Source organism: Hyperoodon ampullatus (genome assembly GCF_949752795.1).
Source record: "Hyperoodon ampullatus genome assembly, chromosome: 7".
Taxonomy (NCBI): Eukaryota; Metazoa; Chordata; class Mammalia; order Artiodactyla; family Ziphiidae; genus Hyperoodon; species Hyperoodon ampullatus.
Window position 1 is genome coordinate 53880440 of NC_136920.1, and position 17556 is coordinate 53897995.

The 17556-nt window shown below is 47.4% G+C and overlaps 1 long non-coding RNA gene across 1 annotated transcript in view; it reads left to right on the forward strand.

Annotated features, from left to right (window-relative positions):
• The window catches only part of LOC307056234, a 116771-nt gene extending 109546 nt beyond the window's left edge, over nucleotides 1-7225 (forward strand). The window contains exon 2 of the long non-coding RNA XR_013811003.1: nucleotides 6993-7225. This is a non-coding gene — a long non-coding RNA (uncharacterized lncRNA). The remainder of the gene's footprint in view (nucleotides 1-6992) is intronic.
• Nucleotides 7226-17556: the final 10331 nt, after the last annotated feature.

Genomic DNA, 17556 nt, shown 5'->3' on the forward strand with positions numbered 1-17556 from the left:
GCAGGAGAGGCTGGCTGGCCCTCTGAGGCTCCTCCGCCCTTGTGAGGCTGCCCTACCTGGTAGTTGCAGGAAGCGCTGTGATTTACCAGGGCCATTAGGCTCTGTTTGACATCAAAAAATTTATAGGGCTTCCCTGGTGGCGCAGTGGTTGAGAGCCCGCCTGCCGATGCAGGGGACACGGGTTTGTCCCCCGGTCCGAGAATATCCCACATGCCGTGGAGCGGCTGGGCCCGTGAGCCATGGCCACTGAGCCTGCGCGTCCGGAGCCTGTGCTCCGCAATGGGAGAGGCCACAACAGTGAGAGGCCCGCGTACCGCAAAAACAAACAAACAAACAAACAAACAAAATTTATAGCCTTCCCAGGGTGTGAGGGAACGAATATGTCACTTCCATTTGTATAACACTTCCAAGTGAGTTGATGGGACTTTTTTCCCTCCTGTTCTTTTTTTTTTTTTCTCTGCTCACTTTATTGACACGTTGGGGAGGAAGGGGATGCCTCTTGACATGGTCTGCACCCCAGCTCTCCTCCTGACCCAGCCTGTGAGCCCACTCTGTCCTCACCACAGCCCCTGGAGGTAAGGGCTCTTTTGGACCCCCATTTTACAGATGAGAAAGTGGAGGTGCAGGGAGCTTACCTGAACTACTTGCTCTCACAGTCCTTGAGTAGCAAGAGCATAGTCCATACTCGGGACTCTGACCCCAAGGCCTGGGCTCATAAATCTCTATCAGCCTGGGGAAAAATATGTTGGCCATGCAAAAGGGTAAAAAAAAAAATTCCCTTATCAGTCAGGGACAGGGCAGGCCGTCTCCACCAGGGGAACACACTCGCCATTGTGCTGAGCACAGTTAGGGCTTTTTCCAGCCCAGCTGCCATGGCTCCATCCCTACACTTTCCCTCAGTTGGAATCCTTCATCCTAAACAGGGCGAGCAAATGCTCTTCCACCCTGGTGGGCCTCTCTTTTCCTCCTTCCTGGTCAGGAGAAGGAAAGCTCTGCCTCCCAACTCTTGCCTGGGTTTCACTCATGTTGTTTCCCCTGCAGAACTTGGCAAGGAAGGGGGTGGCTTATGTGTCCCCATGACTCCATGCGGCCCCTGCTGTTCCTGGTGAAAGAGTGGAAACTGACCAGCCCTTGGCTGGGGTGGCCCCAGCAGCTGAGAATGCCGGTCTGACTGGGGCTGCTTGAATCCGGCTCTGCCACATATAAGCTGAATGAACTTGGACACATAGCTTAATGGCTCTGAGCTTCATTTTTTTTTGTCTGTCAAATGGGGTAGAAAAACATCACAGGGCTAATGTGAGGATCATGATGTAATGCCTGTGGGCCCCATAGCTCTTGACTCTGGTGGCTGTTATATTAGTTCCCGTTTGATTCTCACAGTGACCTTGGGGAGTGTTAGTATCACCGTTCCATTTTGCAGATCGGGAAGTTGAGGTCACTCTGTCTTGGATTTGTCCTTTATAAGTTCCATTTGTGTACCACGCTGAGTGCTGGGTGCTGAGGAAACAGGGAGGTCTAGGCCTGGGGTCAGCTCCCAGGGAGCCCAGAGCCTGGTGAGTGCCCTCATTCCCCAAAGCCTCCTGCCTTTCAGGAACTCAGGAGTCCAGGCAATGGACAGAAGCTATGATTCTAGAGTGGCTTCTCCATCCTTCCTGTCACCGGAGCCCAAATCCTAGAAGTCACCCTTCATCCCTCCATTTCCCTCAGCCCACGGTCAGGCCGTTAGCAAGTCCTGCAGGTCTACCCGGAGCCCAGTGGTGTGCTGGCCGCCTCCCCTGGCTCACAAGAGTGGATTCTGCACAGCTCTTTCCAGCTCTGCTTTCCTTGATGTCACGCTGAAATCAGCAATGGTGGGAGTATTTACACCACAGAAATTGGCAAACTGGGCTTTTTTCCCCTGAGAGCCACTTATTAAACATTTATCAATGCCATAACCCGAATCTCTGCACTTCCCTTTATTTCCATTTCTGCTATTTTAGCAGAAACCACTTTCACCTCTTACTCAGCGGGTTTTACATGGCTCCCCTGCTTGCTCTTCTACTACCCATTCCTACAAGGCAGCTGGAGAGACCTTTTAAAAATGTAAGTCAGCTCCTGTCACTCCCTGCTGTAAAAACCTTCCTGTGGCTTCCCGGAACACTCAGAATAAAAACCAAATGTCTTGCTGAGGCCCACACAGCCTACTCTACCTTCCCTGCCAACTTCTGATCTCATCTCCCCATCTTCTCTGTTAACCTGGCCTCCAACACACTGGGCTTACTGTTACCGGAAAAAGCCAGCACCTTCCCGCCTCAAGGCTTTGCACTTCTCCTGCTGTTGGGAGTACTCTGCCCCCAGGTCTTGGCATGGCTGATCCTTCTAGTTTTCCAGATCTTTACTCAAGTGCCACCTCCTTGGAGAAGACTTCTTTGACCACCCCTCCCTCCCAATATAGACAAGTCCACCTGCCTGCCTACCCGTGCACCTGCCCCAAGTTACTTTCTATGGTAGCTCCCCAGGCCTTCTATTTCCTACTTCATTTGCCATCTCTCCATTGAAATAAAAGCCTCACGTTGTCTGTGACTGAGGTTGGGATATCAGAGGTGCTTAGCAAATATACTTGATGAATGAATGAATGTCTCACTTTTCCAAGAGAAAGCACTCTGAAGAAGGTCTCTCCCAGCACTGCGGAGCCCAGGGCACTTCAATGGAAGTTCTGGCTGTATGTTGGGATGGGTCTGAAAGAGAAAACAAGGGGAAGAGACGTTTTGCAAAGGAAGTTTTTCAAACAATCTCCCCATGCCTATGGTCCCTCTGGGTGACAGAAGGGGCTTGATCAGGTCGTGGGGCTGTCATTAAGCACCCTGAAGCATTCACTTCCTAAATTGTGTGCCTGGGAAGTATTTTCCCTCCCAGTCCATATGGGCAGAGCCTGAAAACCTTTAGCTCTCAGGCAGTTTCCTACTTTAGTGACACTTAAAAGACAGTGGTGGAATCGCCTCTTTGGAGACACACAGAGGCCTTTGAGGTCCCTGGGTGCAGATCACTGGGCTTACATTCCTTCCCCAAGCTGCCTTTTACCACCACCTCTTCTTCCATTGGTTTCTTAGGTAGATCTGGTTTTGTACAAATGCCGTAGTACTTGGATGAGGTCAAAAAAAATCTCATTTCAAATTCTGACTCTGCCTTTTTTGGATTTATGAGTGGCTTTGGGCAAGATGCACAAATTCACCAAGACTCAGTTTTCTCAGCTGTAAAATGGGAATGATAATGGGACTAAACACAGGTTTGCTTCACTCACTGTGAACTTTAAGTTGAAATTGACTTAAACTCAATGGACTAATCAATGTGAAAGTGTTTTCTACAGAAAGTTTGTTGTGCCGGTGGTTATGTATGAATTGATAAATTGCAAAATGCTCCTTTCCAAGATTCTTTTGCTACTGGCCCTAAACTTTCATTTATTGCACAGGAGTGAAATGAAAGATAATTGACTTGTAGACCTTCCTCACTGATTCAAATTAAACTTCACTGTCATTCAGCGGTGAAACCCTTGGCCTCTATCTCAATCATAGTGTTTTATTTCTGTAGAAATACTGTATCCATTAAAATTATCTATTTCTGTGGCACTTGAAATTGTCCACATAGTCCTTCTGCTTCACCTTCTGGCTGACTTACATAACCTCACTTCACTAGGGCTGGCAGGAAAATGTCTGAGTGCTTGCGAAGATTAATGATCTGCTTTAAGTATTAAGACCTGCGTATAGTTCAGTTCAGGGCAACCCCTCTCTTTTATTGAGCATCTGCTACAGCCAAAGCATTAAAGGGAAGAGAGAAAACTAAGATGGGGCCCCTGCCCTTAAGGAGCTTGAGATCCAAGGTTTTTTTTTTTTTTTTTTCTTTTTTCACTGGTAGATTAGATCGTTTCCTAATTTCTTCCATGGTTGATAGGTATTTCCCCAAACTTACTATATAACTAGCACTGGGCTGTGGGGACAGGGAAGAATGAGACCCAGCCCCTTCCTAAAAGGAGGTGTCTGCCTGGCTAAGGAGACAGTCATGAACATGAAAAGCCTCCAGGAAACGGGGGAAAGAGACACAGTTGAGGGGGAACCCAGTATGGGGCACCAAGTTTCATGGCTCTCAGTCAGTGTTGAGATTCTGATGGGAGAGGGGTGCCTTATAAATCCCATGCCTGGTGGGTAGTTGCTATTGGAGAATCCAGCCTGAATCTGGCAGCAAGTGGGACAGGAAGAGGGGATGAGACACATACAAGAAAGTGACAGTTTGTCATTTAGTACAGTAAGTGCCGTGGAAGACAAATGAGCCAAGAGCTATGGGACTTCAGGTGAGGGGGGTTTACTTTGGACTGGAGAGTCCAGGCTGGCTTGGCAGAAAAGGAAGCCTTTGGGGAGGGCGGTGAGGATCGGATGGACACCTGATGGGCGAGGATACGATGGGAAGGGTTTCAGGCAGTGGTGACACTGAGCAAGGCACCACGTGGGCCGAGTTGTTGGGTTAACCTTGGGTGGCCCATGGGCTGGGTTATGTATAACAGGAGAGTGGAAGCAAGGGGAAAGGAGATTGCGGAACCTTCGTCATAAAGGCCTTGCATGTCCATCCAGGAGCTTGTAGTGCATTCTCCAGGCAGTGGGGAGCCCAAGATGGATTTTGAGCCAGCTTCTACTTCAGAGAGGTGGGACTTTTAAAAAAAACTTGTTGGTTACACTGTATCAGGCAGCTTCTCCCCACACAATATGTTCCTGGGGCGAGACGCACGTTTCCTCTCTGTGGGTGGTGGTTAATAATAGGCGCACGACCCGAAGCGGGAACAGGAGAAGCACGTGGAGATGCAAGCAGGCACACGTTTAATGAGTTCACAGAGCGGTTTTGTTTCCTAATTTTCACCCCCCCGACCCTGGTGCAAAAAATTCCCTGATGGAGGTGGCATCTCATGATCCCTTGAGGATGGCAGGAGCCTCAGGGGGTGGCGGTGTAACCTCTGCTGGGGGCTGTGGAGCCGTGTGGGTGCATCCTTGTAGGTGTGGGAGCCAGTCACTGGGCATCCACATCCCTGACCTGGGGAGGGTAACACAGCGACCATAACCTCCGCTCACCGAGTGCCCTCCAAGGACGGGGCAGCAGGGCTTCAATTCACACTTAGCACCGTCTTGAAAGGTGGGCATTTGACAGAGGACACTGCTGTCCAGAGGCAGCGCGTCCGTGTCCACACTCGCACAGCTGGTCGCTGAATGGCTGGGAGGCGGAGTCAGAATTACACCAACCAGACGTTCTGTTCAGAGCAGAACATGAGCCAACAAAGAACAAAGCAGAGGGGAACTGTCATGGTCTTTCAGTTCTGCTGTGAATCCCAAATCCACCTTGCTTCTCTGGGTTTCCTCGACGGTAAAATGGATGTGGTCATTCCTCCTTCACAGCAGCCATGACGAGGTTAAATGAGCCAGTCTGGCCCGCATCAGGCATCCACAGATGTGAGCTGCTCCTGGGGAGTCACTAAGTGTCAGAAGGCCGGGATCCCCACCCCCCTGGCACAGGACAGCACTCACTTCTCAGGACAAGGCAGAGCCGGCCTAAACCAGCTTTTCCCTGTAACAGCCTCTCTCTCCCCCATCACATGCCAACCTGTACACCTCTCAATGACTTACCCAGACAGGTAGATGGGGCAGGGGCACCACAGCATCCTCCTCCCTAGAAAACCCATCACTGGCCATGGTTGCCCTTACTAGGACCTTCCCCAAGAATGGAAGAAGGCACAGAGGGGCTGAGCCTGTCCCCTGACAGTGGCCACTTCTGACTTCCATTTCTTCTGACCCTAAGGCCAAGCAGCTGGTCCGTCACACTCCTTGTGGCTCTGGAAATCCCCTTCCTCATACTCACTGTTTTCCTTCTGTGAAACCCTGGGGAAAGGAGCAGTGTCACCTGCTCAGGATATTGAGTCCTAAGTCCTTTACAGGGTTCTCCACAGGAATGGAAGCAATAGGGTATATATATCTGTTTATGCATTCTTTATACATCTACATATATACATACGTACGTGTGTGTGTATGTGTGTGCATGTATACACATACACAGAGATCAGGAAAGAGAATGAGACAGAGACCAAGACAGAAGTTTATTTTAAGGAATTGGCTCACACACTTGTGGGCTAGAATCTGTAGGGCAGGGCAAGCAGGCTGGAGATCCAAGAAAAAGATGGAGTTGCAGTGTTGGGTCCAAAATCTGCAGGGCAGGCCAGGTCAGCTGGAAACTTAGGCAGGATTTCAATGTTGAATCTCGAAGCAGGATGGCTTCTTCCTTGGGAAACCTCAGTCTTGGCTCTTAAGGCCTTCAGCTGATTGGATGAGGCCCACCTGCATTATGGAGGGTAATCTGCTTTACTTAAAGTCAACTGAATGTAAATGTTTAGCATATCTAAAAAAAAAGGTGTTCAGAGCAACATCTAGACTAGCCTTTGACCAAACCACCGGCGCCATAACCTGACCAAGCTGACACATAAAATTAACCATCACAGTCCCTGAGAAGCTTGCTGTAGAGCGCAAAGCACATTTCTTAGGAAGCTCAAGGGCCTGGTGAGCACCCACTTTGCTGAATTCTCAGACCCAGGGAATTATTACCAGATGTGCAGCCAGAGAGTGGGCTGATGTTTCTGAGCAAGAGTCCCATGCTGTAGTGAAAAGAGCTTTATGTGGATTGTTAGAAGGTCGGTTCACTTATTCATTTGTTCCTTTGTCCAGCCATCCAGCTGTCCATCCAGCTGCTTAGCCACTTTTACTAGATGCTGATTATATGTTGAGTCTCAGGTTAGGCCTTCTGGGACTAGAGGTGAAAAGGAAAAGGCCACTGCCTTAAGGAGATGGGCCCATACATAAATAATTACATTATAGTAAGTTCTCGGTACCAAACTGATGACTTGTGGAAACTGTGCTTTATGGAAATTCCATCACCCTGGATTGAGGGTTGTTATGAGAAAGCATCTACTGTGCCTGTCATTACAGCCCCGTGAATCTTAATCCTTTGTGAGTTGTGGGCGCATTTGAGAATCCAGCCCAAGCCATGGAGCCTTCCTTCAAAACAGTGCTCGCCCCAAGACATACCAAATGTTGTGACTGTTTCAGGAGGTACAGACACCAGGCGAGATCCTTCTGGTTGACAAGGTCCTCTTTATGAAGATTCTCAGAAAAATTTCATCTCTTCTCAATGTTAAGAATAAATATGTCTCTCCAGAGAAGTTGGCTTGTTTTTATCTTGTAAACACAGAATTGTGTGAACAGTACTGTCTCATTTTCCCTATAGACTGCTAGGGAACACAGGGCCAAACCTGCAGTCTGCCTGTTAAGAGAATTAACCTCATTCCTGGCGTAATTTTGGTTACCTCCTGCCTTTCTTTTTCCTGTTTTAGTGCTAACCTACTACCAGTTTATACCAAACTGCTGTTTGTTGTGGTTGTGTTGGATTTATTTTTTACTTTTTTGCATCCTTTTTAACTGCCTGAATACTCTGTTCTTTGGCAACAAGGCATTGTGGAAAGACACAGACAAATAACTAAGCACAATGACAGGTCCCACCTGGAGGAGCATCCAAGGTGCTGAGACCACAGAGTAGAGAGCACCTGACTCCATCTCAGGGGGTGGGAGCAGGTCTAGTTTCATAATTTGCAGGTCCCAGTGCAAATCAACAATGCAGAGCCCCTTCTGTAAAAATTATTAAGAATTTGAAGACAGCAGTAGCAGATCATTAAACCAAGCGTAGGACTCTTCTGAACATGAGCCCTGTGCTACTGCCCACATTTCATGCCTGCGCATCCAGCCCTGGCTAGGAAGCAGGATTTCCAAGTCAGGTGACACTTGAACAAGCCGGAGGGAAGGGTAGAACTTTGCTAGCAAAGCACGGTTAGGGGGGCCATCCTGACAGAGGGAACAGCTGGTGCTAAGACACGGGGATGTGGGAGTTGAGTCGTGAGAGGGGATGTAGCAGGAGACGATGCAGGGGAGGTAAAAATAGGTGAGACCAGCCAGACTCTATAAATCACCAAGAGCCATGCCTGTTACCTGGAATTTATATCAATCCCGATCCCAGAGGGTCCGCATGACCCAAGACATCCTCATCTGACCTTTGCCCAACCCTCCCATGCAGCCTGATATTCCCACAATGCACTGGGACAGGCTAACCCGTCATTGTTAATGCGAAATCCGTACACAGGCCTCTTAACACCTCAAGCTCCTGGCTGCCCCAAACTAGCTACTACGATGGGGAAAGCTGTGAGACACGTTTCACACTCAGTGTCCCACAGATTTTCTGTGACTTTGAGTCATCAACAGGCACCGTGAATTTCAGTCAGCTCCTTCAGCATTTTCCCAACTGTCCATGTTTTGCAGTTCCCTGCTTGTACAGGAAGTCACCTAAAGGCAGCCCTGTGACAAGTTGTTTCAACTCATACACACGGCCTGCTCCATCCAGCGCAGTCTGCCCCTCTGCTTCCCAGCAAAAACCGAGTAGTTAACCCCCTTCCTCCCCCCTGTGCTTTCTTGCTGCTTTTTACATCACCTTCTCTGATAAATCATTTGGGATGTTGCGCTATCAACGGCGATGCCATAAACCCTTTCTACAGATCCATAAACGAGATCACGCTCCAAGGAGAGCATTAAGCAGCGATTTGGGAAGCATTTGAGGCTGTTTATTTGCCTGAAAATATAACAGCCAGGAAGGTGGTGGAGACACATGTGTTGAGTCTGAAAGAAGCACTTTTCTCCTCCTCTCAGCTGAAAGAACAACTCACATAGGTCATTCCAGCCCCAGGGTTCTGGTGCATCCAGGCGGGATGGATCAGAAGGCCCCTGCTTCAAGGCCCTCACTGTCCTCAGGGGTAAACCGAGGCTCAGAAAGGCCAAGGGATTTGTCTGTGGTGCTACAGATAGCAAGTGGGGAGCTAACCTCCAAGCCAGATCTTTTACTCCTGAGATGTATTCGCTGCTGGGATAAATGGTTCCAACCTCTTTAGCTGGGTGTCTCTGAGCAAGTATCTTGACTTCTCTGAGCCTCACTTTTCTCATCTGTGAATTGGGGATGCTAACCACCTTTTCCTCAAGATTGATAAGAGGATGCTAAGAGAAGTATTATTCAGAGCCACCTAGGTCAGTCCTTAACCATGACCTTGGTAGGACTGTGGGCAGCTTGTATACCCTTTCTGAGCCTCAGTTTCCTGCACTCTAAAATGAAGGCTGTTGCGAAAATTTAAACACCTGAATTTCAACAGTACCTGGAGCCTTGTAAGCACTATGTAAATGTTAGCTATTCTCATTGTTATCATCCTCACTATCTTTGTCGTGGAGTAAGCAAACCTCTAGTAATTGTTTTTCCCCTGTTGTGTAGGCAGAGTTGCAGCGTGCCTAGAATAAGGGCTCTGGATGTAAACGAACATGAGTTTAAAATCTGGTTCTGCCATTTGCTTCCAGTGTGATACTAGACAAGCTTCTCAACTTTCCCGAACCTTACTTTCCCCATCCAAGAGGTAGGGTAGCAATAGTTACTTTGAAGAGCTGCTTGTGAGGACTGCAAATAACTCACCTGTCATATTGTTTATGCTCACAAATTTATAATGGTGATTCTATCTTTCTCGACTGCAATTTTGATGGATTTCAAAGTAAAATTCCTCCAGGCCAAGAGCCAAGCAGCCCTCCCAATACCCTGCGTCTGTTGCTACAGGAGCGGTTGCCCAGAATTTAGGTAGTTTGCATCATGCAGCTGTACCTCGATAATTCCATGCGATGGAGGCATGATGAAAACGCAACTAGCACGCACAGCCCAGGGATCTTGGTTAAGCCGATGACTAGAGCCTCCGCAGGTAAACACTGAGTGCAAACACTTACATTCAATTGCAGTCCTGGGATTTTACCGAGGTAGGAGGCTGCAGAAGATGGGAGGAAGGGGAGCCAGTTGGCTGTGCCTCTCCCAGTGGGCTCTGGGGCCAAGCTGCTCCACTGAATGTGGGTGATATTCTTTCTGCCCTGCCGGGACCCTCCATCATAGTAGAAGGTAGGTGGGTAACGCATAGAGGGAGTGAGTGACCCTACAGGGCTCTTAATCACCAGGGAACCTCCACCCGGTGGGAACATCTTATCAGCCAACCACATGCCCCATCGGGGTGCTCACCTAGTGTGGATTCAGGGACTAAGGTCGGGGCTTGAGGATGGGGCAGGTCGGGAGGCTGCTGGCTTAGCCTGGGATTTCCACTGTTTTAACGTACAGTAGAGAATGTGGTGGCCATCCTGGGCAAGATGTCTCTACTCACCTGCACCTTTGTGATACATGGATATGGTGTCCCACTCATATTAGCTATTTAGTTTGATTAAAGGAAAAGTTTGTTATCTGTTAGCACAGAGACACAAGACTTTAGATCGGGCTGCATGTTGCCGGCAGTCCCTAAAGTATGTCCAAAAGGGTCCATTCAGTGGAACAAAATTAAGTTGTAGATATTAGACTTTTTTTTTTGCTTATAAATATGGTGATTTTATATGAATCTACTTAACTTCAGCTTTTAGTTGTTTGTTTAGTGCTGCCAAAGAAAGGAAGGTGCTATTCATTTAAACACTTCCTTGGTGTACTGTTGGTTCAGTTTAAGTCTCTGAATTCAGATGCATTAGCCAACCCTTCTGAAATCTGCAACTGGGAGCAGCCCATCTCTTCTTTACTCTTACTTCACAGATCACAGTGCCCTGAGGGATAACGGAGGTTCATGAACCAGTAGGTATATTGCATGTCTCATAATATCAGTGTAACATCGTGGTTTAAGGAAAAGAGATTTGGAGTCAAACATTTCAATAGTGCCACTGACTATTCTGTGACTCTAGGTGAGTTACTTAAGCTTTCTAAGCCTCAGCTTCCTCAACTCTATCATGGGATGATGTTAGTCCCATCTACCTGATGGGGTTTTCATCAAGATATTATATAAATGAGACGAGGCATACAAAGCTCTCGTCACATGTTAGGCACTGAAATGCCACCAGTGCCAGCAATGATGCTGCTGCAGTCAGATACGCTTAAAGACTCAGGTAATTATATCCATGACAAATGGCCCCCCAGTCTCTGATCGTCCCCCCACCCCACTATGGTAAAGGCCCCAAGGAATGGCAGAGCCCGCCAACCTGGCTCACAAGCACTGATTGTTCCTTTTTCAGGGATGTTGTGAGCCAGTTATTAAACAAAGCCATTACTTAAAAATCAAATCGTATAAATGTACACTTAAGTAAATTATATGAAAAAGGGAAAAATACTTGACATTCACCACTTCCTGATTAATTTAGTACATTCTACTTTGCTGCCGAGGTTATTTACATCCATTTTGTCTGTGTGACGGAAATATCCATGATAGTTGCGGTCCTTCATCCTCTCCCAGCTCCACTTTCAGTGGCTCCACTTGGAGAGCTTGAAATCGGCCATGGTAGGAGTATTTACACCACAGAAATCAGCACATGCTACAAATCAGGCTTGTTTGTTTGTCTCCTGGAGAGCCAGTTAAATATTTATCAGCACACTTTGGGTAAAACTTACTAATAAAGTCAGCTGTTTCATCGTTGAACAAGTGCTGATGGTCAGAATTCTTTATTATATTGAGCTCGAATGTGTTCCTTCTCACTTGAATTCTACTTAGAATTTTTCAGTGATTTTTTTTTTAACTGGTAAAAATACTAGTTTTTTAACTGGTGAAAATACTATCAATAAATACCCCGGTCTAAGATGATGTCTTGGTGCCTTTCTGTAGCCACCCTATTCACAGTACATGGAGCATGGGACGCCCTGGAGAAATTATTGTTATGTTAAGCTGACGGTCTTTGTATTCAGATCAGGATTTTAAAACTGTCATTTCTCAGATGGGACTTTTCCCTCTAAGCATTTACCAGTTTTAGAAATGCTTGAATTGTGATGTTGAAGAAATCCAGCCTTGAAGCTGAAATGTACTTACATATTTCCACTTTGAGTAAAGGCTATTTGACTGTAAAATCATTGACGGAATAAAGGGAAAGCAGGTCTCATTTGGGGCCACTGTGGAAATCCAGCGCCCTTCCAGACATCCATGTCTGTGAGTGACCAGCCATGCACCCAGGACAGTTTCTTCAGTGCCAGACAAAACCAGAGAGAAATGTCAGCCTGCTTAGCAGCAAGACCCAGAGAGTTGAAAGCGGCAAGTTGGTAAAATAACCAGGAGCCCTTGGGGAAGAAGGTTATTGTGAAGGATTGAGGCTTTTGAGACTGAGGCAGAAAGGCAGCTGAACAAGATGATACTTGGTCAACTTGGTTGGAGTTTGGGACTTGACATGCTGGAGTTCAGATTCTGGCTGTGTTGCTCTGATGAGCTGTGTGACCTTAGGCAGGTCACTAAACCTCTCTGAGCTTCCATTTTACCATCTCTGAAAATAGGGATTGTAACACGCATCCCATTGTGTGTCAAGTGCATTAAATAAGATAAAGATATGAAGGCTCCGGAACACAGTAAGTACTAGTAAGCTACTCTACTTATATCAAAAGTCATGCCAGCTAACTTAAGGTTTGAGGGACTTAAACTGCCCCTGAAGAGTCAGGTACTCTCTCTGCATCAAAAAGAATTTGTCTTTAGAGGCAGTAGATATATATTACTTTGTCATTTTTTTATTTGAAAAATAAACTAAAACTGTCCCTGTTGGCTTTATTGTAGTTCGTTATGGAGGAGATCATGGTCTTGATTCTGCCATTTTACAGAACAAACACAAGTGTCAGTACATGGAGTTGTGTCTTCCTTGGAACTGAAACCATGTGCAGGTGTTAACAAACTTTTGTCCCATATCATGACCTCCAGGCAGAATTTCCCTAAGTGAGAGTACTGAGCTCAGTGTTTTCTAAACTGTACTAGCCTGAGAGAAAATTATTTTAAAAGTCATTTTTGGTCATCTTCCATTAGACACCAATTTCCTAGGCAAAATCAAATGTAGAACACTCTTGTCTAAATGAAAGAACAGGCTCGTGGCAAGAGGTTAATAACTCCCATTGCCCAGTTCTGAAAGGAAGAAAAATCACGGTGTCACTTCTACTCTTGACATTTTGTTTTCTGTCACCCCTTGAAGCAAACAAAATGTCTTTGCATTTTAAAGAGGCCTCCATTTCGTTCCCTCCAGAGTTCTTTAGAGCTGTGCCTCTGATTGTTTTGGTTGACGGTGAGCAGTGGGAAACCTAAAAAACCTAGCTGGGGGGAGGAGGAACCACTGACTCCAAGTCATGAGCCTTCTCCACCCTTTGCCCCCCAACCAGCTTCCCTGGGGCTGGTAGGAGGAAACCATCGGAAATGTGAGGGATTTCTCAAGTAAAACAACTGCATGCCTTAAGAAATAGAAACTGACTGTAAAGTTTGTTCTAAGGGTGGTATAAAATTTTACAAAATGTCATTGATAAAAAAAAAAAGGAAAGAAAGGAAGGAAGAAAGAAAGAAAGAAAAAGGAAGGAAGAAAGCCAAAAGCACTTTAAAGAAGTAACTCTACAGACATTAACACTCAAATCTGGTCTCCTCTGCCTTTTTTTTTTTTTTTCTATTTTTTTACTTTCTCCACTGTTCTCTCAGCATCTACCTCTTCAGCAGGTCCAGTCTCTGTCTCATTCTCATTCTCTTTCTCTGTTGATCTATACCTTGTTTTTTTGTTTTTTTGTTTTTTGCGGTACATGGGCCTCTCACTGCTGTGGCCTCTCCCGTTGCGGAGCACAGTCTCCGGACGCGCAGGCTCAGCGGCCATGGCTCACGGGCCCAGCCGCTCCGCGGCATGTGGGATCTTCCCGGACTGGGTCACGAACCCGTGTCCCCTGCATTGGCAGGTGGACTCTCAACCGCTGCGCCATTAGGGAATCCCTATACCCTGTTTTTATCCCACTGTCTGTGTCCTCTCATCTGGCTCAGAATCCTAGAAGGTATTAGATAAAAATCATCAGTGTTCCGGGATTAGGAAAAACAAGCAGGGTCTTTCAGACATTGTTTAAAATGCAACTCATAGGAATAAACACTTCTTGGATCCTGCTCAGTGTACCCATATATGTAATAACAAAACGTGCTCTTAGATGTGAAGAAAGCTGACCTTTTTTATTCTTTTCTATACCATTCCATTTTTTTCTTTGAAAATGCTGTTTCCAAAGCATTAAATTCATTTCTTTACTTACACCAGCCGGGGATGTGATAAGTGACAGATTCTGATTCTGTAGGCCTGGGGCAGGGCCCATGATCCTGCATTTCTAATAAGCTCCCAGGTGGCACTGATGCTGCCTGTCTACAGACCACACACACACCTGGAACAGCCTGGTTCTTCAGCATAGGGACTGTTCAGCACCATGGACAGGAGGCCCTCCCAACAAACCAACCAACCTTTGAGTCACCCTAAGTGTTTGGTCTCTCTGCAAGGCTTGTGACGCTGTTGATGGGGAAGCAAAGGAACTTCCCAGAGGCTGCCTGACCAGACAGAAGTGCTCTCTCCTTTCTCTCTCTCTCCCTGAGTGGTGAAACTCTTGGACCAAGGCCCCAGCCAAGCACTGGGGCACAGAGCACGGGGCTGGGGTCCCCTGAGGAGCTCTGCACATGGGAAATAGTCCAATTTATCTCACTTTCCTCCTGCTGTCCTGGTTTGCTCCAGGCCCTGCCTGGTGACTCACTGCAGCTCTGCCTTTATTTAAGGTCGTGCAGAAAAGTCTCAGAATGCCCTTCTCTCAGATCCTCCTTCTGACGAAGCCCTACTCCCACGCTATTACTCAGCTTAAGTGATAGGGGATTACCTTTGCCTTTGTCTGTGTTCCTATCACTCTTTGTATATAACTCTGTTGGAGCCCTAAGCATATATTATTAAACCATCTATGTGCTCCTATCTTCCCCCTAAGAGGCCAGTCTTTCTTGGCCCTGGACACATTGGAAGGATGTCGGGAGCTTCTGCAAAATACTGATGCCCAGGTCTCACCCCAGACCAATTAAGTCAGAGTCTCTGGGTATGGAGCCTGGGCAGATTATGTATATATATATATGTAAGTTTTCTGAATGACTGTGATGTGTAGCTGGGGCTGAGAATCACTGCATTAGTCTGTGAGCTCCATGAGGGTACAGATCAAGTCTTATTCACCTCTTCTTCCCCTCCCCCTGTGCTACACTCCCCCTCCTTCTCCTTCTCTTCTTTCTTCTTTATTTCAGCACCCAGCACAATGCCCTAGGCTTCTATTAAGTGTCTAGTGAATCAGTAACTAGCTTACGTTTCTTTAGCACCTACTGTAGGCCAGGAACTAAAGGCTAGTGTTTTCCCCTGCATTACCTCACTGGTACTCACCGCAGCCCTATAAGATAGACCTTACTGATCCTAGTTGGCACAGAAAGGAACTGAGGCTTAGAACGTTTAAATCACTTAGCCAAGGTCACAGAGCAAGTGGCAGAGCCAGGGTCTGAGCTTGATCCAGGGGTGTGCTGGGGCAACTTGGGACTGGCACCACCAGGCTTCTCAGGCTCAGGCTCCAGCATCTTTGAAGGGAGACCCAAAGCCACAGGTGAATACGATGACCAGAAGGGCTGCACACTCAAAGGGGACGTAGCTCAGCCTTGACCCCCTTCCTCAGAGTTCCCAGCGAGCTCTGGTAACCCTCCCAAGACGGCGGGCGAGGCAAGTCCAAGGCAGGACCATCACTCTGCCTGCTCGCGAGGGAGACAGAGCAGCCTCTGTCGTTGCCGCTGGAGCTCCGCGATGATGGATGGAGGGCTGTTTGTCGAGCCTGAAGCCGTCACCATTCATGGAGGACAATGGCCCCTTGGGACCCAACACATTTGGAGAAGAGCAGGAAGCAGACAGCAGCGGGATTATGTGAAACAAAGCCAAAGGAAATTTGTTAGGAGTCTGATTTCTAGAGCCTTGAAATCGGCAGCAATGGAGCTCTTTCTGTACAAGAGTTATTAGCACAAACGTATTTAGAGCTGAGGCAAGTTCGATGGCTTCCTGGTGTCCATTACCAGCAAACATTGGAGATGATTATGTAGGATTTAGCAGACGATTATCCATTTGGAAAACATTACATGGGATATATTTTGGTAGGGAGGAAGGGCCTAATACATGTAATTAACTGTGCTTTGTGGTGAAGAACTGGGGTGGGGAGACCTGGACCAGTAGCTTCAGATTCATCAACTGGCGTTTTCTTTGTCTGTCTGGAACCCTGGTCTGGGAATAAATAAGCCAAAGGATTCATTTTACTTGGCTTTGGAATCATATTCTGTAACACTGGAAAACCCCTCATTTTGTAATCTGTGGAAAGGTCAACACTGCACGTATGAACAGGGGCTTAAGGTTATAAAAACAACCAAAGTCAGAGAAGTATGATGTAGGGTCTACTTCCTTGCCTTCTAGTTTGGGCCGGGGACCGTCACCAGTCACACAAACTTATCATTTCTGACAGTGACTAAGGATGGGGCCTTCTGGAAAACAAACCGAGTGTGTGGAAGCCTGAATGAATGTAGAAATAGGTGGGCAGCCAGTCCCGGTGGTAACAAAGCATATAGCCTCTAAGTCTAGTTGTGCTGCTAAGAATGAATTCGCTTGCTCCCACTCTGTGGTTGGTGCATCTCATTAAGAGAAGGAGAACAGCCCACTTCAGAATATGCTTGTGGCAGGCTTGGCAGGGATTGTATCCACTCTGCCAGGTGCTCATCCCATCTTGTGTCTCACCATGCCTGGTGGCAGCCTTCCAACCGGGGGCGTTGGGAGCATTTGCTAATTGAGCCCGTGCCGCCTGCCTCCTTCTCTGCTAGACACTGGGAATGTACAGATGAATGCATTTGGGGGAGGGTCTGCATTGGCCCTGCCTTAGAGGAGCTCTCCTTCTTGGGAGAGTATGTAGAGACCTTGAAAGATCTCACTTAGGGCCCTGCAGCAAGTAAAACAGTCGCCAGGAAGAAAATACAAACGACGCTGCTTCTCTGAGCGTCGTGGGATTCTGAGGAGACAGAGAGGCAGCAGGGAATGCTTCTCACAGGCTGGGGGGAGAGAAGGAAGGGTTTAGACTGTTCCAGAAGAGGAAGAACATAAGCAAAGGTGCAGTGGCAGGAATGGGCAGAACACGTCTAGAGAAGGGTGAGCCCACCTGGATGGAGGCCCCCAAGTGCATGCCGGGAGGGGATGCACAGGAGGAAACAGAGAGCCCAGGAGGGAAAGCCCAAGTGTTGGGCTTTAGTCTTCAAGCCAGAGAGTGGCAGATGAATTTGATTTCCCTCTGAAGATTTTTTATGGGCTCGTAAAAAACTATGTATTGTGGGCTTGTAAAATACTAGCCCAATCGACAAAGTAGGAGTAACAAGGTCAAATAGAGGTGAAGCCTGTGGAAATAAATAACACATCCACTGTACTGGTTCCCCTCCATGTCTCAGCTGCCCCTGGCACTCAGGACCAGCAACTCTGAAGTGAAAGCGGTGGGGAACGGGAGACCAGCCTGCAATGTGTCGGATACTGTGCTGGCCACTTGCCCGGCATCCTGCACTTCTTCGTCATCGCTGAAGTCCTGTGAGGTCTGGGCATAGAAACCGACTCAGAG